The sequence below is a fragment of the Lepisosteus oculatus genome, unplaced genomic scaffold (genome assembly GCF_040954835.1).
Source record: "Lepisosteus oculatus isolate fLepOcu1 unplaced genomic scaffold, fLepOcu1.hap2 HAP2_SCAFFOLD_45, whole genome shotgun sequence".
Lineage (NCBI taxonomy): Eukaryota > Metazoa > Chordata > Actinopteri > Semionotiformes > Lepisosteidae > Lepisosteus > Lepisosteus oculatus.
The window spans coordinates 1557057-1581690 of NW_027167988.1; the positions used below are offsets into that span (position 1 = coordinate 1557057).

Here is a 24634-nt window from a genome sequence, read left to right on the forward strand (position 1 = left end):
AATTCAAGAAGCGATGTAATAAATGATTGCTTATGCTTTATAAAGAAATCTAATTAAAATAAAAGCTTAAGTTTTGTATTTATCTTGTACCATAGAACATGATTTTCTTTGTATTTGAAGCCCACAAAGTGTCCAAATGATGCACTACATGATATAAGGAAGATTATCACATGCATATCGGTATTATCTTTCTTATGAAAATGCATTCCTTTCATTACCTTTTACTTTTTAAAATGAACTCAAATTGTGTATAATGTAATAATTTAAGTAGAATAGATTCAGGTAGGAAATATAGAGTCATGATGTTTATGGCTGACATCATTTCACATGGGTGAATTTTAAGCTAAGAAATAAAAACATTTACAATGAAGATACCATTGCTTAATTTTAAATGCCTTTAAAAAATAAATACCTCCTGAGAATAATTTGCCACTCCCAGATCCTTGGTAAGGTACTGTTTGAATCCAATCAGGAGAGGAGCATCCAGGGAGTGCTTTCTATAGAGTCCAGCTTGGGCCACTCTCTTCCGGCCTGCTGATACTTTTTAACTACTCAGGGCCTGTAAGGATATAAAACACCGGTTTAAACATTTTATACCTATAAGACAAATTAGAATTTTAGTAAAAAATAGATACATCTGAATAATAAAAAGTCTTACTGCTGATAGAGTTCTTCAGAGCTCACATCTTCCCCTTCCTTATCCGCTTCTGTTTCAGTTTCTAGAGCAACCTCTGGCATCTCTTCCTCCTGGACAGCGGCCTCTTGCTCAGGGCCGCTGGAATGCAGGTAGATTCTTTTCAACATGCTTTTACATAATATGTTGTAACAATGATTTCAAAAAGAAACTACAGAAGCCTTACAGATTAAAAATATCTCACCTTGCCAATGTGTCTTCAGGCTTCCCATGTACAAAAAGGCCCAAGGACTCTAGCAGTCTTACAACCACTATCCTGTTTGCCTCACCAGACACGATCTCTATTCTGTGGTAATCCACGATGACCCCGTTCTTCAGGTGATTCATCATGTCCTCCCTCGCCTGTTGAGAGGCCATCCTGATCTTTTCTGCCGTGGCGTGCTTCATACACGCCCTCTTCAAGTGAGCAGGAAGCTGATCAAGAGTATTCAGGCACATCTTGCACACCAGGGGAATCCTCGCGGGTTTCCTTTGAAAATAAATAATACCATCTGTGTATAGAAACAAGCTAAGACTGATTTCTTAAATTATCCTTAATTTTCTCTCTCATAGTTTGAGCATAATGATTTTATTGCATTTATATAAGAATTGCTCATTGCTCCTAAATAAATAATGGTTTCATAAAAAAGTGAACACTTACTTGGTCTCAGTCACAGACTTTCCAATAGAAGCCATTGTGGAGTTCAGCAACTGCAGGTCCTAGAAGTGGGGAAGGAATTTTAAAAGAGAAATTGAATTACAATACAGAAGGAATGGCTGAGGGATCACTGAAATATATATATACAAATTCCAAAGACTGAGTCCATATAGAAACAACTACCTTTCATTTTCAGTATAAAAAAAAAAACATTATCTTCCAAAGCATCATAAAATTGTCCCTTCTTCCAGACTCTACTTCTCTCTTGTAGTAGTATAGCAGACCTTTCCAGGTGAGCAGATCACAGAGTCCGAAATGAGCTTCCTCCATCAAGCAAAGTACCTGAACATGACTCTGTCTTCATAAAAGTGCCCCTGTAATAAAGAAATTAAATCCGAAATCAAGAGGGCAGTTGCCTACTGAAATACAAGAAGTCATCAATTTTAACCTAGCAACACATTAAAGGCTGCATCTATACAAGTACGATTCTAGAAATGCTCACCAGATTACGTTTTAAGAAGGAACTGCGCCTCAGGTTCCGCCGAGATCTTAACTCGGATGGCAGGATTCAGAGTACGGAGTGCGGACTGATGGCGCACGGAGGGTCCATATACTGTGGATCCCTCAGTGATCTTCCGCGTATTCAAACCGCCAGCGTGTGACTCCCCTGTCCCCGTGACCTCATTGCTCTGCTCTCTCCTCTGTGCAGCTGAGCCCGACTCACGGTAAAATGGAAAAAAATATGTCCTCGACGTGAGATTTATTCTGGAGCGAGCCAGTGTTGCGCATAGCTGCCTTCAAAGCAGTTAACCCAGGTTCGATTCCCGGCCAACGCATTAGCGAATGTTTTCAAATGCTGTCATGAGCCTTGGATTGTGACTAGCAAAACGAAGCCTTTTGAAAGAGCTAAAGCACTGCAAAACGGAATTGAAGGAGAATCTTACAGGGGATTCTGAGCAGTGTCTGCATACATGCAGTCAGATAAAGGTGCTGAAAGCTTGAGCTATTCTCAATGTCATGCTGCTCTTCCCCGGAGTAAATCTGTTACATTGAAAGAATGCTTCTGGCAGGTTCAAAAAGGGACCCTTGTTAATTGGAGAAATCAATGATTTCGAATGAATTCTGTATGCGTTAAAAGACAGCTATACACAGAAAACATGCAGGACACTGCTCATGATGTTTCCCGAGCCGAAACACAGTGCGTTTTTCCAAGCCATTTGACAAAGCCCACCCACTGAAAACTGCAGCAGATCGTGTAAAGACGTTCAACTTTGTAACTACTGCACGCACAGGAAGCAGAATAAATTCCTCTTTTCAAACTGTCAAAGGTTTGCTTTGCGAACGCTGCAGGACATCGCACAATCTCTTTTGAATGGGGACAAACGATTTCTTATGGGGTGCAGTAAGTACAGACGTTTAAAATGCTCCACTCATGCCGACGATGCAGCATGAAGAAGCGCAACCTAACGTTTGACAGACAAAAGCCAGGCGCCGCTACGAGCAATATGAAATCATACTGACAGCACACGGCGTTTCGCGCTGACACAAAAGTAATCTCGACAGACGCTGTTCTCTGCATAAAGCTGAAAGAGCTAAAGACCGTTTCTTTCTACCATGATATCACCGTGACCAAATCTGTCTTTAAACACCTTGCTCAGTCTCTGACGAGACTGTCAAAAATTGCTTTCGCCGATTGTATTGCAAACCGGCGGAAGTTGGGTATTGGGAAAAGTTTTCAACTAGCAATAATCGCGCCTCGGATAAACCTCACAAGCTACGATACTGCCACTGCGCAAAGCTGACGGTTGCCAGGCAACCGCGGGGATCCTATGGAAATCGTTATCGATCGTCTCATGGCATGTCGTTGCTATAACGCTTCATATTTGTCGTCTTCTTCTTCTTCTAGCTTGAGGTTTTGAAGAATTTCATGACAGACAAGGGCTCCGTTGGGAACAAAGGGCGTTGTGAGAAAACCGTTGCTTATTTTCAGCAGCAGAAATACAACCCTTTAAATACAAGATGACAGAACAATGACGAAGGGCGTGCCGGGAGGAACTCATGCACTACAGAGGAAAGGGGGCGGGCACGTACAGTTCACATTCAAGCCACAAGTACTCTTCTTGGATGTTGCACAAACAAATCCTAACGTCTTGAAAGCATTGCAGCATGTTTGTGTCCCACTTCCCGTGGCTGCGGGACGACTGACACGAACGGAAAAACACAATCTGTGGCGTTTAGCGTGACATAGTCGTGCAGGCATCGTGCTGTCTCACTGCAATATTATACCGCTGGAGGAAACAGTCCATCTGGCCATGAAACTCATTTGAACGTCTAGCTACAGCAACTAACAATATCATGATTTATTCAGGATGTGTGGAATCAGCACGTCCCGGAGACAGCTTCCGAAATCGTGAGCATTCTCTGGTGGTAGGGGCGTTCAAGATGGTGCTCAGGTGGGAGGTAAACTTTAGTGGTTGGGGAGTTTTTTTGAGTTTTTCATGACCTGAATGTTAATTTTTGCTTTTTTTGACTACAGAAAAATAAGGACTTAACACTAGTTGTTTAAACTTCAGTTATAATTGAAAGAAAAAACGATTTTTTTTTAGGTTTAAAAAGTCCGATATGAGTAACACTGGGAAAAGAAAAGAGAGTGCTGGGTCTTCGAAGGAGAATTCTAAGATACCTCAATCGTATATGTATAGCACTACAAAAAAATCGATGGCAACTAAAGGGAAAAGTGAAGCAGCTGCAGGGGCAGCAAGAGGGCTGTGCACTGAAGACTTGCCTGGTGCTCCTCCGTGCAGATTGTTTGTCCTCCTCCAGTGCGGGACGAGCCAACACAAGGGAGCGCATTCGCCAACATCCAGGCACGCAATGCGATTTGGAAAGCAGCTCCTTTCCAAAGAGTGGCACACGAACGATCCTTCAGTCCCGCTCGGGGGGCACGGAACCCCCGCCACACACAGCTTCAAGTAGCGAGTCAGGCGCCGGGGCTTTCGCTTACGGCCACACCACCCTGAACACGCCCGATCTCGTCTGATCTCGGAAGCTAAGCAGCGTCGGGCCTGGTTAGTACTTGGATGGGAGACTGCCTGGGAATACCAGGTGCTGCAAGCTTTTGCTCTCCCGGCCAGCAGGGGTCGCCGTTGGTGCCGTATGCTTTGGGAGGAAAACCTGCAGGATGGAAAGGTGATCTATAGCCTCATCTCTAGAGATGTTTTGTTGCTGTGGCATGTGTGTGACCCATATTCAAAAAAAAAAACCCGTCTGTAAAACGAATATCGAAGCTGCCTCTAAATCTGCAAATGAAGATGAGTCGATAAACCACTCGTTTTTCGTATAACTAGACATATATTCATTTGTTACCGATTTCATTCATTGAGCACGGATACAATAGAGGTACAGCCATTCACTGTTTGACATGTCTGCACTGGTACAGAACCGAGCAATCAGAAAACGGGTGAAACTGTCTTTAGACTCAGCATACAGTACCGAGGCCCCCCATGACCAAATAAAGGCTAACCTCGATAATCAGCCTAAAGAACGCAGACTACAGCAAAACGACTGACTTTGAAAAGGGAATGAACGTCCGGAAGGAGTAGTGGAACTAGCTTGAGATGCTTCTCCGGACCCCTAACTAAAAGCCAGCGAGAACCAGCAGCGGCGTCCACTCCTGTCGAACCGGGATCCTTCCGCAGCCACGCAGCTCGTGGTGTCCTAACCCTCCCGTATCTGATTTTGGACCAAGCACATCAGGGGAGAGCGCGAACGCAGTCCCCCACTACCAGAAATTATGCAGTCGAGATTCCCACATTTGGGGAATTCGCAGGGGTCAGCACAGCCGGAGTGCAATGGCCGAGCCTCGCCCTGGGTGAACCTCCTTCTTGATCAAGGTATCTCCCCTGCCAGGTAAGTATGAGTTAAACAGGCCCTGCAAGCGGCCCGCACCCACAGCACAAATCGCGCAGCCTAGGCCACCTCCTCGCCCCGCACGCCACCGCCTCCTGCTGGGCCCACTCTTTCACACACTCACACGCCACACTAACACTCAAAAGTGTGGGCAAAACGAGAAAACGAGCGCGCCGTTTCCTACACATCTGCAGTCGCCGTTGCGCATTCGCAGCATGTCCCGGGATGCAATTCGGCCACATTTGCATAACTCCAGACCGGCAGATCGCCACGCAAGCTCGCGACGTGCGCCTGCCACACACCGAACAAACCTTTTCAGCAATTTCCAAAAAACGGGCCTGCTCGCCTGCCCACAAGGCTCCGTCTCTTACCTGCTCTCCAGAGCCTGCTGCCTTCTGTGCTTTTCTCTCGGCACCGCTGCAGCGCACACAACTCCTGCAGCGGGAGGGGGGGAGAAAGTTCCCGCGCTCCGCCGCAGGGAAGGCTCGCTCCGTGCGCACACGTCCTTTCGATGCCAGTCCAACAAGTGCTCCGCATTAGCTGCGTCGGGGCTCCGGCGTGTCGCACCTCACCTCACCTCGCACTGCCCCCTCCTTGAATGTCTGCCGCTGGGCATGCCCCGCTCTCCTCCGCCTTATCTTATCGCGTGTGAGCACCGACAATGGCCACAATGCCGGGGAACGGCACCTGTAAAGTGTTAATTGGGGCACAGGAACAGCCCGTCTCGTCTCGGGGGGGCCGGCTTCAGAGACAATACAGCAAACACAGCGGGGCGGGGGAAGAAGACGACACCACACATGCGGGTACATTCAGCTCCGGCGGGAACGAGACATTTGTCGGTCTTTTCAAGTGCCGAGAGCCGAGCAATCCTTCACTTGTATCGTTTCTCCCCGGTGACTAGATCTGGCCCTGCGACTCTCGACTGGGCTCACCCCCGGGGCAGCCCAGCAGGTGTGAGCCTGGCCGGCACCCGGATGGGAGATTCCACCCCGGAAAAGCTCCGGTTGCTGCTGCTCCTGCAAGAGGTGTGACTGGGACCAGTAGGGAGCGCTCACCCTGCGGGCTGTGTGGCTCTCTTACGCCCCAGCCTCCTGATGGCGACACTCTGCTGCACAAACAGGCGCCGTCCTTCGGGGGAGGCGTCAAACCGAGGTCCCGACCCTCCTTGGCCATTAGGAAACCCCAGGGCGTCTCTCAAAAAGAGACGCCGGGGGTGTCCCTCTGGTGTTAGTGCTCCCCTTTACCCATCAGTCGGGGTCTCCTCCTAATCCCCGTCTCACCTGTAACAATCAATGACGAGGCCCCCCTGTCCGTGAGATTTAGTACTCGCGCAAGAGACCGGGGGCAGAGCGCGAACGCGGTCCCCCGCCCCCCACAAAGTGCGCGCTCCGGGTCCTGCAACACAGCGGAAGGGCAGCGAGAAGGAGCCTCTTGCTCTGACGCCGCAAGGCCACAAGAGGGCGGAGGCGCCGCGCGCCCGGCCGACGTGTTGGACCGGTGCGCTTTACGTGCTGAAATAAACACGCGAAAGCCCCGAAATGTTTCCAGAGTGCTGTGCACTGGAGGTTTTTGTCTGGTGAAGACTTGCCTGGTGCTCCTCCGTGCAGATTGTTTGTCCTCCTCCAGTGCGGGACGAGCCAACACAAGGGAGCGCATTCGCCAACATCCAGGCACGCAATGCGATTTGGAAAGCAGCTCCTTTCCAAAGAGTGGCACACGAACGATCCTTCAGTCCCGCTCGGGGGGCACGGAACCCCCGCCACACACAGCTTCAAGTAGCGAGTCAGGCGCCGGGGCTTTCGCTTACGGCCACACCACCCTGAACACGCCCGATCTCGTCTGATCTCGGAAGCTAAGCAGCGTCGGGCCTGGTTAGTACTTGGATGGGAGACTGCCTGGGAATACCAGGTGCTGCAAGCTTTTGCTCTCCCGGCCAGCAGGGGTCGCCGTTGGTGCCGTAGGCTTTGGGAGGAAAACCTGCAGGATGGAAAGGTGATCTATAGCCTCATCTCTAGAGATGTTTTGTTGCTGTGGCATGTGTGTGACCCATATTCAAAAAAAAAAACCCGTCTGTAAAACGAATATCGAAGCTGCCTCTAAATCTGCAAATGAAGATGAGTCGATAAACCACTCGTTTTTCGTATAACTAGACATATATTCATTTGTTACCGATTTCATTCATTGAGCACGGATACAATAGAGGTACAGCCATTCACTGTTTGACATGTCTGCACTGGTACAGAACCGAGCAATCAGAAAACGGGTGAAACTGTCTTTAGACTCAGCATACAGTACCGAGGCCCCCCATGACCAAATAAAGGCTAACCTCGATAATCAGCCTAAAGAACGCAGACTACAGCAAAACGACTGACTTTGAAAAGGGAATGAACGTCCGGAAGGAGTAGTGGAACTAGCTTGAGATGCTTCTCCGGACCCCTAACTAAAAGCCAGCGAGAACCAGCAGCGGCGTCCACTCCTGTCAAACCGGGATCCTTCCGCAGCCACGCAGCTCGTGGTGTCCTAACCCTCCCGTATCTGATTTTGGACCAAGCACATCAGGGGAGAGCGCGAACGCAGTCCCCCACTACCAGAAATTATGCAGTCGAGATTCCCACATTTGGGGAATTCGCAGGGGTCAGCACAGCCGGAGTGCAATGGCCGAGCCTCGCCCTGGGTGAACCTCCTTCTTGATCAAGGTATCTCCCCTGCCAGGTAAGTATGAGTTAAACAGGCCCCTGCAAGCGGCCCGCACCCACAGCACAAATCGCGCAGCCTAGGCCACCTCCTCGCCCCGCACGCCACCGCCTCCTGCTGGGCCCACTCTTTCACACACTCACACGCCACACTAACACTCAAAAGTGTGGGCAAAACGAGAAAACGAGCGCGCCGTTTCCTACACATCTGCAGTCGCCGTTGTGCATTCGCAGCATGTCCCGGGATGCAATTCGGCCTCATTTGCATAACTCCAGACCGGCAGATCGCCACGCAAGCTCGCGACGTGCGCCTGCCACACACCGAACAAACCTTTTCAGCAATTTCCAAAAAACGGGCCTGCTCGCCTGCCCACAAGGCTCCGTCTCTTACCTGCTCTCCAGAGCCTGCTGCCTTCTGTGCTTTTCTCTCGGCACCGCTGCAGCGCACACAACTCCTGCAGCGGGAGGGGGGGAGAAAGTTCCCGCGCTCCGCCGCAGGGAAGGCTCGCTCCGTGCGCACACGTCCTTTCGATGCCAGTCCAACAAGTGCTCCGCATTAGCTGCGTCGGGGCTCCGGCGTGTCGCACCTCACCTCACCTCGCACTGCCCCCTCCTTGAATGTCTGCCGCTGGGCATGCCCCGCTCTCCTCCGCCTTATCTTATCGCGTGTGAGCACCGACAATGGCCACAATGCCGGGGAATGGCACCTGTAAAGTGTTAATTGGGGCACAGGAACAGCCCGTCTCGTCTCGGGGGGGCCGGCTTCAGAGACAATACAGCAAACACAGCGGGGCGGGGGAAGAAGACGACACCACACATGCGGGTACATTCAGCTCCGGCGGGAACGAGACATTTGTCGGTCTTTTCAAGTGCCGAGAGCCGAGCAATCCTTCACTTGTATCGTTTCTCCCCGGTGACTAGATCTGGCCCTGCGACTCTCGACTGGGCTCACCCCCGGGGCAGCCCAGCAGGTGTGAGCCTGGCCGGCACCCGGATGGGAGATTCCACCCCGGAAAAGCTCCGGTTGCTGCTGCTCCTGCAAGAGGTGTGACTGGGACCAGTAGGGAGCGCTCACCCTGCAGGCTGTGTGGCTCTCTTACGCCCCAGCCTCCTGATGGCGACACTCTGCTGCACAAACAGGCGCCGTCCTTCGGGGGAGGCGTCAAACCGAGGTCCCGACCCTCCTTGGCCATTAGGAAACCCCAGGGCGTCTCTCAAAAAGAGACGCCGGGGGTGTCCCTCTGGTGTTAGTGCTCCCCTTTACACATCAGTCGGGGTCTCCTCCTAATCCCCGTCTCACCTGTAACAATCAATGACGAGGCCCCCCTGTCCGTGAGATTTAGTACTCGCGCAAGAGACCGGGGGCAGAGCGCGAACGCGGTCCCCCGCCCCCCACAAAGTGCGCGCTCCGGGTTCCCTCTCGGGGCCCTGCAACACAGCGGAAGGGCAGCGAGAAGGAGCCTCTTGCTCTGACGCCGCAAGGCCACAAGAGGGCGGAGGCGCCGCGCGCCCGGCCGACGTGTTGGACCGGTGCGCTTTACGTGCTGAAATAAACACGCGAAAGCCCCGAAATGTTTCCAGAGTGCTGTGCACTGGAGGTTTTTGTCTGGTGAAGACTTGCCTGGTGCTCCTCCGTGCAGATTGTTTGTCCTCCTCCAGTGCGGGACGAGCCAACACAAGGGAGCGCATTCGCCAACATCCAGGCACGCAATGCGATTTGGAAAGCAGCTCCTTTCCAAAGAGTTGCACACGAACGATCCTTCAGTCCCGCTCGGGGGGCACGGAACCCCCGCCACACACAGCTTCAAGTAGCGAGTCAGGCGCCGGGGCTTTCGCTTACGGCCACACCACCCTGAACACGCCCGATCTCGTCTGATCTCGGAAGCTAAGCAGCATCGGGCCTGGTTAGTACTTGGATGGGAGACTGCCTGGGAATACCAGGTGCTGTAAGCTTTTGCTCTCCCGGCCAGCAGGGGTCGCCGTTGGTGCCGTAGGCTTTGGGAGGAAAACCTGCAGGATGGAAAGGTGATCTATAGCCTCATCTCTAGAGATGTTTTGTTGCTGTGGCATGTGTGTGACCCATATTCAAAAAAAAAAACCCGTCTGTAAAACGAATATCGAAGCTGCCTCTAAATCTGCAAATGAAGATGAGTCGATAAACCACTCGTTTTTCGTATAACTAGACATATATTCATTTGTTACCAATTTCATTCATTGAGCACGGATACAATAGAGGTACAGCCATTCACTGTTTGACATGTCTGCACTGGTACAGAACCGAGCAATCAGAAAACGGGTGAAACTGTCTTTAGACTCAGCATACAGTACCGAGGCCCCCCATGACCAAATAAAGGCTAACCTCGATAATCAGCCTAAAGAACGCAGACTACAGCAAAACGACTGACTTTGAAAAGGGAATGAACGTCCGGAAGGAGTAGTGGAACTAGCTTGAGATGCTTCTCCGGACCCCTAACTAAAAGCCAGCGAGAACCAGCAGCGGCGTCGACTCCTTTCGAACCGGGATCCTTCCGCAGCCACGCAGCTCGTGGTGTCCTAACCCTCCCGTATCTGATTTTGGACCAAGCACATCAGGGGAGAGCGCGAACGCAGTCCCCCACTACCAGAAATTATGATTCCCACATTTGGGGAATTCGCAGGGGTCAGCACAGCCGGAGTGCAATGGCCGAGCCTCGCCCTGGGTGAACCGATTTCGATTTTTAAGAACTTTATTTTCTTTTCACAAAAAAATACAGGACATCACAAATCAGAAAGCTTTACATTAATATACATACTTAAAACAGTATATATGATCACATCTCATTACATTTTGACACGGTAACAGTTACATAGCAACAATTTTCTTTTTTTCTGGTGCAAATCACATTCTTTACTTAAACTTGATAATGTTTTTCACAGTTTCTTGAGATATTGACCTATGCTCTCTATTTCCCACAGATTTTCTGCTTCCTCCCTCCCTTCTCTCCACAGATCTCTGAGGTAATAGTTCTCTCGGGTGATGAACAGGGCCAGGCTACCTGCTGCCTTGACTGGGATCTTGATGCCTTTGAACAGCCCCATGTTCCTCACTCTCCACAGGGCAACTTTCCCACTGTTCACCACGGCCCAGATCCTGTCAAACACGTCAGGAGGAAGTTTGACAGGAGAGATGCCGTATATGACGAAAGCAGCGGTCAGGGTAAATTGGGGCGAGAGAGCCAGCAACCAATCTTCAAACTGTGCCCAGAAGGCCTTAGCAAAAAAGCAGGACCACAGGAGATGGGATACAGTCTCCTCCTCGCCGCAGCCCACCCTAACGCAGCGAGGGCTGGGGGTGAGGCCCCTACGGTACAAGAAAGTTCGTACCGGTAAGCACTGGTGGACGACACTCCAGGCTAAATCTCTGTGAATGTTGCACAGAAACTTAGAGGATGTGTGTTTCCACACCTTCCTTGTTTGGGCTGATGTTAAAATGCCCACATGGGTCTGCCTATTGTTCTGGGGTGCAACGAAATCTTCCAGTTTTTGGACGCTGACATCTCGGAGGGGAATATGGCCAATTGGGTGAGATCTTAAAAAACTTTTAACTGTCCCATAAATTGCAGGGCATGTGTCAGAGAGTGGGACGTCCAGCTTGGGTCTGACACCCCACACTCTGAACACCTCCCTACCTACCCAGAGCCTGGAAAAATAAGTCCAGGTACGCGCTGCAGGTGCTGTTGCAAAGCCTCTCAGCACAGAGGCCAGGAAAATGCACAGCAGCTTCGTAGCAATATCTGGGACAGACTTCCCCCCTGAGGGTAGCGGCCTGTACATTATTTCCCTTCTGAGTCTTTCCTGCTTCCCACCCCATAGAAATTGAAACATCAATCTCCTCATCACCGCCGCAACACGGTGTGGGATTGGGAAGGTAGAAGCCAGAAAATTCAAGACAGGCAAGAGCTCGGCTTTGATGACCAGCACCTTCCCTGTCATGGTGAGGTCTCGGTCCTTCCATTGCATCAGTTTTTTGTTTAAGATTGGCAATTTGTTCTGCCAATTTACTGTTCCCATCTCTTCTCCAAAATACACCCCCAGGACCTTAATTCTCTTCTCTTGCAGCCTGAGATCATGTCCTTCTTTTGGCTCCCTCCAGTTCTGATAAAAAATCTCACTCTTAGATTTGTTAATTTTTGCGGAGGAAGCCAAAGAGAAACGATCACAGCACTGCAGAGCTCTGCTAATTGAGGCATTGTCAGAGAGGAGCAGGGTGACGTCATCCATGTATAGAGATGTCTTTACCTCTCCTCCCCCACTTCCAGGCACTGGTATCCCATTAATGGCCTGATCCTGGCGCAAGGCACAGGCTAAGGGCTCCATAGCCAAAACGCATAACAAGGGGGATAATGGGCAGCCCTGCCTCACCCCTGAACAGACTTCAAAGGGGCGTGATCTATTGCCATTAACCATGACTCTGCTGTTGCTACCTGTGTACAGCAGGTTAATCCACTTTCTCATGATGGGGCCAAACTTCATGTGCTCAAGTCCCGATGTTAAGTACTGCCGGTTTAGGCGGTCAAAGGCCTTTTCTAGGTCTACACCTAAAATGCAAAGAGGGAGGGAGCGATCCTCAGAGTACAGACAGACATCCCTCAACAAGGCCAGGTTGTCGCTCATCAGGCGTCCTGCTATCCCACAAGTCTGTTCTTTCCCTACCAGTGAGGCCACTACATTTTGTAGGTGCAGGAAAAGGGCTTTGGACAGGATCTTAGTGTCCACGCCTAACAGGCTGAGGGGTCTCCAGTTCTTTATGTCATTTTTTGCTCCTTTCTTAAACAAGAGAGAGATAGTGCCTTCTCTTAAGGAGTCAGGCAGCAATTCTGTCTTATATCTTTCCTCGAATAGGACCAGTAGCGGATCCTGAAGCAGATCCCAAAAGGTGCAATAAAATTCTTTAGGGAGCCCGTCAGCACCTGGAGTTTTCCCCTTCTGTAAGCTCTCCATAGCCTGTCTCAGCTCTTCTACTGTCAAATCCCTCTCAAGTACTTCCCTATCTTCTTCACTCAAAACGTTTTCTAGCTTTGAGGTAAAAAAATGAATTTCTTCATCCTTTACCTCTGTAGAGCTGTACAGTCTTGAGTAGAAGGCCTTGGTGCAGGAGAGGATAGCACTCGGCTCTGTTCTCTTTCGTCCCTCCTCATCAACTACACTTTCCATGACAGACTTGGAGCCTACCACTTTCCTGAAAAAGAAGCGAGTACACTTCTCATTTTCTTCCAAGAACTGCACTCTGCCTCTTAACAGCACTCCTCGACTACTTTCTTCGGCTATGCTCCGGATGTCCTTTTTTAAAAGGGTGATATCCTCGAGCACATCGAAGCCACTGTGCATCATCGTGTAGAGACGCTGCAGCTGCCTCTGTTTCCTGGCTAGCACTCCTCTCCGTCTGGCAGCAGCCTTCCTTCCCTCAGCCATGAAAAAGACCTTTGTCCTCATCTTCACCTCCTCCCACCACTCTCCTACTGACCCGTACAGACACTGCAAGGACAGCCACTGTGATAGTTTCTCCTTGTAGCGGGATACTACCCCCTCGTTCTCTAGCAGCTTTGTGTTGAGTTTCCAGAGGCCTGGGCCAAAGACAGTCCCGCCCTGGAGTTCCACTCTACACCCTAAAGCCTGATGATCTGAGAAGAAGACAGGCTGAAGAGTGACCCCAACAACTTTCACTCTCTCTGAGACAAAGCAATAGTCAATTCTGGAGCTGCTATTCCTCCCTGACCATGTATATCCTGCTGTTGTGGGATATATACATCTATATGTGTCTGAGAGTTTAAAGTCTTGAACTAAGTTATGCAGGGCCAGTGAGCTGGAATCCAATTTTATCGGAGAGCTAGACTGCCTGTCTGTGTGCTCTAAGATACAATTAAAATCCCCTCCCACTATCACGTCTGTGCTACATAACAATAGGGGGGAGAGTGCCTTGAGTAGCTCCACCCTTCCTCCCACGTCAGTAGGACAATACACATTGATTAGCCGCAGGTTAACAGTCCCCCATTCCACATCCACACACAGCAACCTGCCATCTATGACCCTCTGAATACTTTTCAATTTGACAGCCCATCCTTTGAAAAGAATGGCCACGCAAGAGGCTCTGTTGTTATTGTCCCCTGACCAAACAGAAGGCCCTTTATCCCACCTATCTTCAAAGCTTTTATACCTCTCTTGATAGGCTAAAGCACACTCCTGCAACATCAACACATCTCCCTCTCTCTGCTGGAGGTAATCAAAGACAGACTGGCATTTCACTCTGTCATTGATACCTCTGGTGTTAAGAGAAATTATGTTTAGAGCCATATTACATAAGAAAGTGGAACCAGTCTTTACAAAACACATTTCTCTTCGGTCTCACCTGTTACCTTCTTCTTTTTCTGTTTCTTCTTACCAATTTCCTGCCAGCCATCCTCTGAATGAGCCTTCATCAGGGTGGCAGCAGTAAAAGCATTCACGGAGTCCATTTCAAGGAAGGGGGCAGAAGGAGGGGTGGAGGGGTTCCAGCTGTCCCCATCGCCATGCTCTCCTTCCTCCTCGCTCGGGGAGAAAACAGAGTCATTTTTCCTTTTCCTCAAGTCCAGCTCCTGGGAGCACTGAGGGGAAAGGGGTGCAGCCGATGAGTTTATTGAGTTTATTGGCGTAGGCGTGAGGGCAGTTCTTAAAAACGTGTCCTTCCGAGCCACATAAATTGCACTTTGGCAGCATTGAACAGTCAGAGGCTAAATGTCCGTGTTTGCCACAGGTCTTGCAGCATTTCACAGTGCAGGACGATGCCAGGTGTCCCACAGCACCACAGCGCCGACACACCTTTGGTTGTCCCACATAAAAAACATAGCCATTGCAGGCGCCCAGCCGGATTGTAGAGGGCAGGTGCCTTAAGCCTCCATTTACATTGTCCGGTAGCAAGCGAACCTCGAATTTCCTTGCTCCTGTTTTTATACCGTCAACATCTCTAACCTCAGTTCCATGGTGGACGGTGCAGTTCTGCTTAAGCCAGGTGTGAATGTCCTCCGTCTTTGCCAGTTCCGAGAACATAACAACATGCACCGTTTTCTTCTCTCTCTGTGTCAGAGGCTGCAAGTTGATCTTCTCAAGGGCAGGAACTTTCCCTCTTTTTGCCTCAAACACATCCACACATTGTTCAAACAGAGAATAGGTAGCAAAAACAACCTCAAATGCTTTCTGACCTGGGAGAGCGAAGATGAAATCCAAGTGCCGAGGTTCAAAGCCAAGTTCCTTCTGTAACACTTTTCTGCTGAACTGCATACGATCCATGAAGAGGTCATCCAAAAGCTCAAAACGTACAGCATTCTTGCGGGATCCAAAGGTTGCCATCTCAAACTGCAAAACAAACACTGCTTCCACAAAACAAGAAAACAATCCAACTACTCCAACTACAGGCTGATCAAGGTATCTCCCCTGCCAGGTAAGCCGAGAGCCGCAGGTGCTGAGCCCGGAGCTGAACGGGCCCCACTGGCTCGTTTGTAAGGCCAGGTGCATTGCCAACCACGACCGGCAGGGCAGAGGCCTTGAAGGCGGCCTGGGCTCCTGCAGCTGTCGAGCCACGCACTCTGGTTTCTCTTCATCTCGTACAAATCTTTTGCCTTTTACTAAAGATTTCCATGGAGAGGAGCATGAATGAGTTCCATACAATTTTTGTGCTTCCCTGCCTTCGGGTGTGGGGCGCAGCTGGGCTGGTCAAAGAGAGAAAACAAAACCGCTCACAATCGCTCTTATTACGGCGACTGTGGCCGTCTGCTCAGCGAGTCCTCGGTCTCCGCCTGTCTGATTGGCGCTCTTTTCTTTGGGGGGCGGGAAGTGTCCGGCCGCAAATATGAAGCGTACAGCAACGACATGCCATGAGACGATTGATAACGATTTCCATAGGATCCCCGCGGTTGCCTGGCAACCGTCAGCTTTGGGCAGTGGCAGTATCGTAGCCTGTGAGGTTTAGCCGAGGCGCGATTATTGCTAGTTGAAAACTTTTCCCAATACCCCGCTTCCGCCAGTTTGCAATACAATCGGCGAAAGCAATTTTTGACAGTCTCGTCAGAGACTGAGCAAGGTGTTTAAAGACAGATTTTGTCATGGTAACATCATGGTAGAAAGAAACAAGCTTGTTACGTCTCAACAGAAACGCTCTTTAGCTCTTTCAGCGTTATGCAGAGAACAGCGTCTGTCGAGATCACTTTTGAGTCAGCGCGAAACGCCATGTGCTGTCAGTTTGATTTCATATTGCTCGTAGCGGCGCCCGGCTTTTGTCTGTCAAACGTTAGGTTGCGCTTCTTCATGCTGCATCGTCGGCATGAGTGGAGGTTTTTAAACGTCTGTACTTACTGCGCCCCATAAGAAATCGTTTGTCCCCGTTCAAAAGAGATTGTGCGATGTCCTGCAGCGTTCGCAAAGCAAACCTTTGACAGTTTGAAAAGAGGAATTTATTCTGCTTCCTGTGCGTGCAGTAGTTACAAAGTTGAACGTCTTTACACGATCTGCTGCAGTTTTCAGTGGGCGGGCTTTGTCAGATGGCTTGGAAAAACGCACTGTGTTTCGGCTCGGGAAACATCATGAGCAGTGTCCTGCATGTTTTCTGTGTATAGCTGTCTTTTAACGCATACAGAATTCATTCGAAATCATTGATTTCTCCAATTAACAAGGGTCCCTTTTTGAACCTGCGAGAAGCATTCTTTCAATGTAACAGATTTACTCTGAGGAAAGGCAGCATGACATTGAGAGTAGCTCAAGCTTTCAGCACCCGTATCGGACTGCGTGTATGCAGACACCGCTCAGAATCCCCTGTAAGATTCTCCCTCAATTCCGTTGTGCAGTGCTTTACCTCTTTCAAAAGGCTTCACTTTCCTAGTCACATTCCAAGACTCATCGAACCCGGGCTGTTTCCTCCAGCGGTATAGTATTGCAGTGAGACAGCACGATGCCTGCAAGACTATGTCACGCTAAACGCCACAGATTGTGTTTGTCCCTTCGTGTCAGTCGTCCTGCAGCCACGGGAAGTGGGACACAAACATGCTGCAATGCTTTCAGGACGTTAGGATTTGTTTGTGCAACATCCGAGAAGAGTACTTGTGGCTTGAATGTGAACTGTACGTGCCCGCCCCCTTTCCTCTGTAGTGCATGAGTTCCTCCCGGCATGCCCTTCGTCATTGTTCTGTCATCTTGTATTTAAAGGGTTGTATTTCTGCTGCTGAAAATAAGCAACGGTTTTCTCACAACGCCCTTTGTTCCCGACGGAGCCCTTGTCTGTCATGAAATTATTTAAAACCTCAAGCTAGAAGAAGGAGACGACAAATATGAAGCGTTACAGCAACGACATGCCATGAGACGATTGATAACGATTTCCATAGGATCCCCGCGGTTGCCTGGCAACCGTCAGCTTTGCGCAGTGGCAGTATCGTAGCCTGTGAGGTTTAGCCGAGGCGCGATTATTGCTAGTTGAAAACTTTTCCCAATACCCCGCTTCCGCCGGTTTGCAATACAATCGTCGAAAGCAATTTTTGACAGTCTCGTCAGTGCGTGACATAGTCTTGCAGGCATCGTGCTGTCTAACTGCAATACTATACCGCTGGAGGAAACAGCCCGGGTTCAATGAGCCTTGGAATGTGACTAGGAAAGTGAAGCCTTTTGAAAGAGGTAATGTCAACGCTTTTTTAACAGAGTACCAAAAAAGCGTCTTTTTTGAAGGCCTGGGCACTGAGCATTGTTGGTTCAGTGGTAGAATTCTCGCTTCTCACGCGGGAGGCTCTGGTTCGATTCCCAGCCAAAGCAGTGGCTTTTGCAGCGAGCGGCTCCATCACTTGCATCCCCTTGCAACTCGCAACTGAAAACCCACTGAAGCTAAGCAGGTGTGAGCCAGGTCAGTACCCGGATAAGGGTGAGCTACAGGGAAAAACAAAGTTTCCAGCTGGAAGCGGTGTTAATGGTGCCGGCGGGGGGGCGCTCACCCTGAGGTCTGTGCGGGTCCCAATGCCCCAGCATAGTGACGGAGACGCTGTGTTGTAAAAGGGCGCTGTCTCTTGGATGAGATGTAAAACCGAGGTCACAGCGCTCTGTGGTCATTAAAAATGACCACCAAAACCTTTGACAAAAGCTCTTGGTAATTGATGGTCTTCAATAATGCTTCTCCTTTAGGTACATTTTAAATCAGCTGAAAAATGCTGTGAAATGGGGGGTCACTTCACGCCAGTGTAGGATTTGGGTTACAAGAACTATAAAACTGCACGAGAAAGCCCGTACACTGAATTACACGGCTTTCAATTCAAAGGAGGGCAAAAGAAATTCCCTGAGTTCGATTTTTTGCAGCACAGAGAGGATTGCTGTCGTGAGGCTGGTTAGCTCAGTTGGTTAGAGCTAATAACACCAAGGTTGTGGGTTCGAGTCCCGTACGGGCCAGGTCCTTTTCTCCTCTCTTACAAAAGCTGTTAGGTTCCTTTCCGTGGTGAGATGGGTTGTCATGCAACGCTGCTACATAGTGCCGACAGACAATTAAATGACAAAAATGAAGAGAGTTAAAGCAGCTGGAAAGATTTTCTTACAACTTTTGAGCTGACACAGTTTTGGAAAAGGTTTTCTTCACGCTGCACTGTACCACATAGGCAGCCAAGAGTCTCCAAAACAAAACAGAATTGACAGTCATATAATGTCCATTAACCCCGGTTTTAAACACAGCATCATGTCTGCCATCATAAGAATATGAGTCCAATATTTTAGAATATAGTCAGAATGTCTTCTAACCTTACCTGTGGTGTCTTTAATCCCTATTGCTCAATGCATGATGTACGTACTGCATACATGTGTCTTGAGAATGAGGAATGGGCCCCTGAGACATTTACCTGTTTCACAAATGATCGTATTTTACTAGAGATTCTGTTTGGGATTCAGATGTGCATTCGGACAGCAATTCCTTTCAAGAAATGATACGTTCTGGATGAGGTCAAAGGTGCTGGAACACTGTATTTAGGATGTATTTGCAGTGATTGTGTCTCCTGCTTCAACGCAGTGATATATAGATGTGCTCCTGTAATTTATTGGTACATGCCCAGGGCAGTAAGTTGTCTGAGGATTTATTTCCAGACGGCATAGAGCAGTGAAGCAGTGAAGTAGTGCAACACACTGGATCATTATATTATTAGAATCTATTCTACTTAAATTATTACATTCTACACAACTTGAGCTCTCAGCACCGTACTGAGCCCAGGTGTTTTTCTAAAGCTGTCAGGTGCAGTTCATTTACATGAAGGAAATCTCTTACTGGGTACGATTACAATGCAGTAAGTAGCACAGACTACTTAGGGAGTAGGCTGATGTGTTTAAAAACAACCAGCGCCAGACAGGAGTCGAACCTCCAAACTCCTAATCCATAGTCAGACACATTATCCATTGCACCACTGGCCCTCATGTGACACTGCAGGGCTGTAACCCAGTGAGCTTAGCACTGCAACTAGTAAAATATTACCCCCGGTCCATTCTTTTCCAAAAGTGAGAAACACCTGTTTTCTACATTTTGTCTGTTTTAAAACCATATCTCTTTAAACCAAACCAAGAGTTTGTCTTTTGCACTGATATTCTGATTCATTTCGATTTCGAAGAAAAAAAAAACATTACCTTCCAAAGCATCATAAAATTGTCCCTTCCTCCAGACTCTACTTCTCTCTTGTAGTAGTACAGCAGACCTTTCCAGGTGAGAAGATCACAGAGTCCGAAATGAGCTTCCTCCATCAAGCAAAGTACCTGAACTTGACTCTGTCATCATAAAAGCGCCCCTGTAATAAAGAAATTAAATCCGAAATCAAGAGGGCAGTTGCCTACTGAAGTTCAAGAAGTCATAAATTTTAACCTAGCAACATATTAAAGGCTGCATCTATACAATTACGATTCTAGAAATGCTCACCAGATTACGTTTTAAGAAAGAACTGCGCCTCAGGTTCCGCCGAGATCTTAACTCGGATGGCAGGATTCAGAGTCTGGAGTGTGGAATGATGGCGCACGGAGGGTCCACATACTGTGGATCCCTCAGTGATCTTCCGCGTGTTCAAACCGCCAGCGTGTGACTCCCCTATCCCCCTGACCTCATTGCTCTGCTCTCGCCTCTGTGCAGCTGAGCCCGACTCATGGTAAAGTGGAAAAAAATATGCCCTCAACGTGAGATTTACTCTGGAGTGAGGATAGTTGTTACCTTCTTATCGTTGAAACGGATGTATGTGATGTGGCGACTAGGTTCTTCTCCATTAGCAGGCTTAAGGTTAAAGAAAAAAACATTACTGACTTCTTTTTTTTTTTGCCAGCCGCGAGCGCTGATTAGCGAGGTTTGTATTTCATGTTTTGCAAGTTGCATCCATTTTAAGAAAAACAAGTCGTTCAAGACAGGAAATGAATACTTGCATTTAATTAAGTCTAGACGTATGCGGTTGTCCATAATGACCAGTTCTGTTCGAGAACACAGAACAAAAAAAGGCACCGCTGGGATTCGGACCCAGGATTTTCTGTTTACTAGACAGGCGCTTTAACCAACTAAGCCACGGCGCCCCGGGAGTGCTGTCCTTTTGCAGCCACTTGGACACGCCACTCAGACACATCTGCATTCGGTGTGTGCTCCGCCTGCTCGCTGAGCAAGTTGCCACCTTTACATACAATAGCAACATCGACACCAAGAGAAAGGATGACAAATGGCTTTTATCTGGAACTTTTCATGTCCAAGGAGCTCAATGTGCTTTCTGTGTACAACAGGGCCACTGAACTCCACACTGGCCACTGAACCACAGCAGTGGCTTGCTGGCTTGACATCTCCCAAGGAAAATGTTGAAATCGCATGTGGAACAGGAAAATGACCCTCGAGTATGAGGGAAAAAAAAGAAAAAGATCAACTGGAGTGCGCCAACCCATGTCAGGACAGCCCAGTTTCCTAGACGAGGTGGCCGAGTGGTTACTGTATGCTGAGTCTAAAGACAGTTTCACCCGTTTTCTGATTGCTCGATTCTGTAACAGTGCAGACATGTCAAACAGTGAATGGCTGTACCTCTATTGTATCCGTGCTCAATGAATGAAATCGGTAACAAATGAATATATGTCTAGTTATACGAAAAACGAGTGGTTTATCGACTCATCTTCATTTGCAGATTTAGAGGCAGCTTCGATATTCGTTTTACAGACGGGTTTTTTTTTTTGAATATGGGTCACACACATGCCACAGCAACAAAACATCTCTAGAGATGAGGCTATAGATCACCTTTCCATCCTGCAGGTTTTCCTCCCAAAGCCTACGGCACCAACGGCGACCCCTGCTGGCCGGGAGAGCAAAAGCTTACAGCACCTGGTATTCCCAAGCAGTCTCCCATCCAAGTACTAACCAGGCCCGACGCTGCTTAGCTTCCGAGATCAGACAAGATCGGGCATGTTCAGGGTGCTGTGGCCGTAAGCGAAAGCCCCGGCGCCTGACTCGCTACTTGAAGCTGTGTGTGGCGGGGGTTCCGTGCCCCCCGAGCGGGACTGAAGGATCGTTCGTGTGCAACTCTTTGGAAAGGAGCTGCTTTCCAAATCGCATTGCGTGCCTGGATGTTGGCGAATGCGCTCCCTTGTGTTGGCTCATCCCGCACTGGAGGAGGACAAACAATCTGCACGGAGGAGCACCAGGCAAGTCTTCACCAGACAAAAACCTCCAGTGCACAGCACTCTGGAAACATTTCGGGGCTTTCGCGTGTTTATTTCAGCACGTAAAGCGCACCGGTCCAACACGTCGGCCGGGCGCGCGGCGCCTCCGCCCTCTTGTGGCCTTGCGGCGTCTGAGCAAGAGGCTCCTTCTCGCTGCCCTTCCGCTGTGTTGCAGGGCCCCGAGAGGGAACCCGGAGCGTGCACTTTGTGGGGGGCGGGGGACCGCGTTCGCGCTCTGCCCCCGGTCTCTTGCGCGAGTACTAAATCTCACGGACAGGGGGGCCTCGTCATTGATTGTTACAGGTGAGACGGGGATTAGGAGGAGACCCCGACTGATGGGTAAAGGGGAGCACTAACACCAGAGGGACACCCCCGGCGTCTCTTTTTGAGAGACGCCCTGGGGTTTCCTAATGGCCAAGGAGGGTCGGGACCTCGGTTTGACGCCTCCCCCGAAGGACGGCGCCTGTTTGTGCAGCAGAGTGTCGCCATCAGGAGGCTGGGGCGTAAGAGAGCCACACAGCCCGCAGGGTGAGCGCTCCCTACTGGTCCCAGTCACACCTCTTGCAGGAGCAGCAGCAACCGGAGCTTTTCTGGGGTGGAATCTCCCATCCGGGTGCCGGCCAGGCTCACACCTGCTGGGCTGCCCCGGGGGTGAGCCCAGTCGAGAGTCGCAGGGCCAGATCTAGTCACCGGGGAGAAACGATACAAGTGAAGGATTGCTCGGCTCTCGGCACTTGAAAAGACCGACAAATGTCTCGTTCCCGCCGGAGCTGAATGTACCCGCATGTGTGGTGTCGTCTTCTTCCCCCGCCCCGCTGTGTTTGCTGTATTGTCTCTGAAGCCGGCCCCCCCGAGACGAGACGGGCTGTTCCTGTGCCCCAATTAACACTTTACAGGTGCCATTCCCCGGCATTGTGGCCATTGTCGGTGCTCACACGCGATAAGATAAGGCGGAGGAGAGCGGGGCATGCCCAGCGGCAGACATTCAAGGAGGGGGCAGTGCGAGGTGAGGTGAGGTGCGACACGCCGGAGCCCCGACGCAGCTAATGCGGAGCACTTGTTGGACTGGCATCGAAAGGACGTGTGCGCACGGAGCGAGCCTTCCCTGCGGCGGAGCGCGGGAACTTTCTCCCCCCCTCCCGCTGCAGGAGTTGTGTGCACTGCAGCGGTGCCGAGAGAAAAGCACAGAAGGCAGCAGGCTCTGGAGAGCAGGTAAGAGACGGAGCCTTGTGGGCAGGCGAGCAGGCCCGTTTTTTGGAAATTGCTGAAAAGGTTTGTTCGGTGTGTGGCAGGCGCACGTCGCGAGCTTGCGTGGCGATCTGCCGGTCTGGAGTTATGCAAATGAGGCCGAATTGCATCCCGGGACATGCTGCGAATGCGCAACGGCGACTGCAGATGTGTAGGAAACGGCGCGCTCGTTTTCTCGTTTTGCCCACACTTTTGAGTGTTAGTGTGGCGTGTGAGTGTGTGAAAGAGTGGGCCCAGCAGGAGGCGGTGGCGTGCGGGGCGAGGAGGTGGCCTAGGCTGCGCGATTTGTGCTGTGGGTGCGGGCCGCTTGCAGGGGCCTGTTTAACTCATACTTACCTGGCAGGGGAGATACCTTGATCAAGAAGGAGGTTCACCCAGGGCGAGGCTCGGCCATTGCACTCCGGCTGTGCTGACCCCTGCGAATTCCCCAAATGTGGGAATCTCGACTGCATAATTTCTGGTAGTGGGGGACTGCGTTCGCGCTTTCCCCTGATGTGCTTGGTCCAAAATCAGATACAGGAAGGTTAGGACACCACGAGCTGCATGGCTGCGGAAGGATCCCGGTTCGACAGGAGTGGACGCCGCTGCTGGTTCTCGCTGGCTTTTAGTTAGGGGTCCGGAGAAGCATCTCAAGCTAGTTCCACTACTCCTTCCGGACGTTCATTCCCTTTTCAAAGTCAGTCGTTTTGCTGTAGTCTGCGTTCTTTAGGCTGATTATCGAGGTTAGCCTTTATTTGGTCATGGGGGGCCTCGGTACTGTATGCTGAGTCTAAAGACAGTTTCACCCGTTTTCTGATTGCTCGGTTCTGTACCAGTGCAGACATGTCAAACAGTGAATGGCTGTACCTCTATTGTATCCGTGCTCAATGAATGAAATCGGTAACAAATGAATATATGTCTAGTTATACGAAAAACGAGTGGTTTATCGACTCATCTTCATTTGCAGATTTAGAGGCAGCTTCGATATTCATTTTACAGACGGGTTTTTTTTTTGGAATATGGGTCACACACATGCCACAGCAACAAAACATCTCTAGAGATGAGGCTATAGATCACCTTTCCATCCTGCAGGTTTTCCTCCCAAAGCCTACGGCACCAACGGCGACCCCTGCTGGCCGGGAGAGCAAAAGCTTACAGCACCTGGTATTCCCAGGCAGTCTCCCATCCAAGTACTAACCAGGCCCGACGCTGCTTAGCTTCCGAGATCAGACGAGATCGGGCGTGTTCAGGGTGGTGTGGCCGTAAGCGAAAGCCCCGGCGCCTGACTCGCTACTTGAAGCTGTGTGTGGCGGGGGTTCCGTGCCCCCCGAGCGGGACTGAAGGATCGTTCGTGTGCAACTCTTTGGAAAGGAGCTGCTTTCCAAATCGCATTGCGTGCCTGGATGTTGGCGAATGCGCTCCCTTGTGTTGGCTCATCCCGCACTGGAGGAGGACAAACAATCTGCACGGAGGAGCACCAGGCAAGTCTTCACCAGACAAAAACCTCCAGTGCACAGCACTCTGGAAACATTTCGGGGCTTTCGCGTGTTTATTTCAGCACGTAAAGCGCACCGGTCCAACACGTCGGCCGGGCGCGCGGCGCCTCCGCCCTCTTGTGGCCTTGCGGCGTCAGAGCAAGAGGCTCCTTCTCGCTGCCCTTCCGCTGTGTTGCAGGGCCCCGAGAGGGAACCCGGAGCGCGCACTTTGTGGGGGGCGGGGGACCGCGTTCGCGCTCTGCCCCCGGTCTCTTGCGCGAGTAAAATCTCACGGACAGGGGGGCCTCGTCAT

General features: G+C 50.2%; 13 non-coding genes and 1 pseudogene across 13 annotated transcripts; 7 read left to right on the plus strand and 7 right to left on the minus strand.

Moving 5' to 3' along the window:
• Nucleotides 1-2989: 2989 nt before the first annotated feature.
• LOC138229490 (U4 spliceosomal RNA) lies at nucleotides 2990-3131 on the minus strand. The gene has a single exon (XR_011185901.1). It is a non-coding gene; the product is annotated as a U4 spliceosomal RNA (small nuclear RNA).
• Nucleotides 3132-4329: 1198 nt separating this feature from the next.
• LOC138229609 (5S ribosomal RNA) lies at nucleotides 4330-4448 on the plus strand. Its single transcript, XR_011186019.1, has one exon. It is a non-coding gene; the product is annotated as a 5S ribosomal RNA (ribosomal RNA).
• A 636-nt stretch (nucleotides 4449-5084) lies between these two features.
• LOC138229367 (U1 spliceosomal RNA) lies at nucleotides 5085-5248 on the minus strand. The gene has a single exon (XR_011185787.1). It is a non-coding gene; the product is annotated as a U1 spliceosomal RNA (small nuclear RNA).
• Nucleotides 5249-7041: 1793 nt separating this feature from the next.
• On the plus strand, nucleotides 7042-7160 carry LOC138229610 (5S ribosomal RNA). The gene has a single exon (XR_011186020.1). It is a non-coding gene; the product is annotated as a 5S ribosomal RNA (ribosomal RNA).
• Nucleotides 7161-7796: 636 nt separating this feature from the next.
• Nucleotides 7797-7960, minus strand: LOC138229368 (U1 spliceosomal RNA). Its single transcript, XR_011185788.1, has one exon. It is a non-coding gene; the product is annotated as a U1 spliceosomal RNA (small nuclear RNA).
• Nucleotides 7961-9767: 1807 nt separating this feature from the next.
• LOC138229611 (5S ribosomal RNA) lies at nucleotides 9768-9886 on the plus strand. Its single transcript, XR_011186021.1, has one exon. It is a non-coding gene; the product is annotated as a 5S ribosomal RNA (ribosomal RNA).
• Nucleotides 9887-10522: 636 nt separating this feature from the next.
• On the minus strand, nucleotides 10523-10684 carry LOC138229440 (U1 spliceosomal RNA). The gene has a single exon (XR_011185852.1). It is a non-coding gene; the product is annotated as a U1 spliceosomal RNA (small nuclear RNA).
• Nucleotides 10685-15526: 4842 nt separating this feature from the next.
• LOC138229564 (U5 spliceosomal RNA) lies at nucleotides 15527-15645 on the plus strand. The gene has a single exon (XR_011185974.1). It is a non-coding gene; the product is annotated as a U5 spliceosomal RNA (small nuclear RNA).
• Nucleotides 15646-15874: 229 nt separating this feature from the next.
• LOC138229478 (U4 spliceosomal RNA) lies at nucleotides 15875-16016 on the plus strand. The gene has a single exon (XR_011185889.1). It is a non-coding gene; the product is annotated as a U4 spliceosomal RNA (small nuclear RNA).
• Nucleotides 16017-17346: 1330 nt separating this feature from the next.
• Nucleotides 17347-17488, plus strand: LOC138229495 (U4 spliceosomal RNA). Its single transcript, XR_011185906.1, has one exon. It is a non-coding gene; the product is annotated as a U4 spliceosomal RNA (small nuclear RNA).
• Nucleotides 17489-20423: 2935 nt separating this feature from the next.
• trnat-agu (transfer RNA threonine (anticodon AGU)) lies at nucleotides 20424-20497 on the minus strand. The gene has a single exon. It is a non-coding gene; the product is annotated as a tRNA-Thr (tRNA).
• A 772-nt stretch (nucleotides 20498-21269) lies between these two features.
• On the minus strand, nucleotides 21270-21388 carry LOC138229337 (5S ribosomal RNA; annotated as a pseudogene).
• Nucleotides 21389-23195: 1807 nt separating this feature from the next.
• LOC138229347 (U1 spliceosomal RNA) lies at nucleotides 23196-23359 on the plus strand. The gene has a single exon (XR_011185767.1). It is a non-coding gene; the product is annotated as a U1 spliceosomal RNA (small nuclear RNA).
• Nucleotides 23360-23995: 636 nt separating this feature from the next.
• On the minus strand, nucleotides 23996-24114 carry LOC138229370 (5S ribosomal RNA). The gene has a single exon (XR_011185790.1). It is a non-coding gene; the product is annotated as a 5S ribosomal RNA (ribosomal RNA).
• Between the last annotated feature and the right edge of the window lie 520 nt (nucleotides 24115-24634).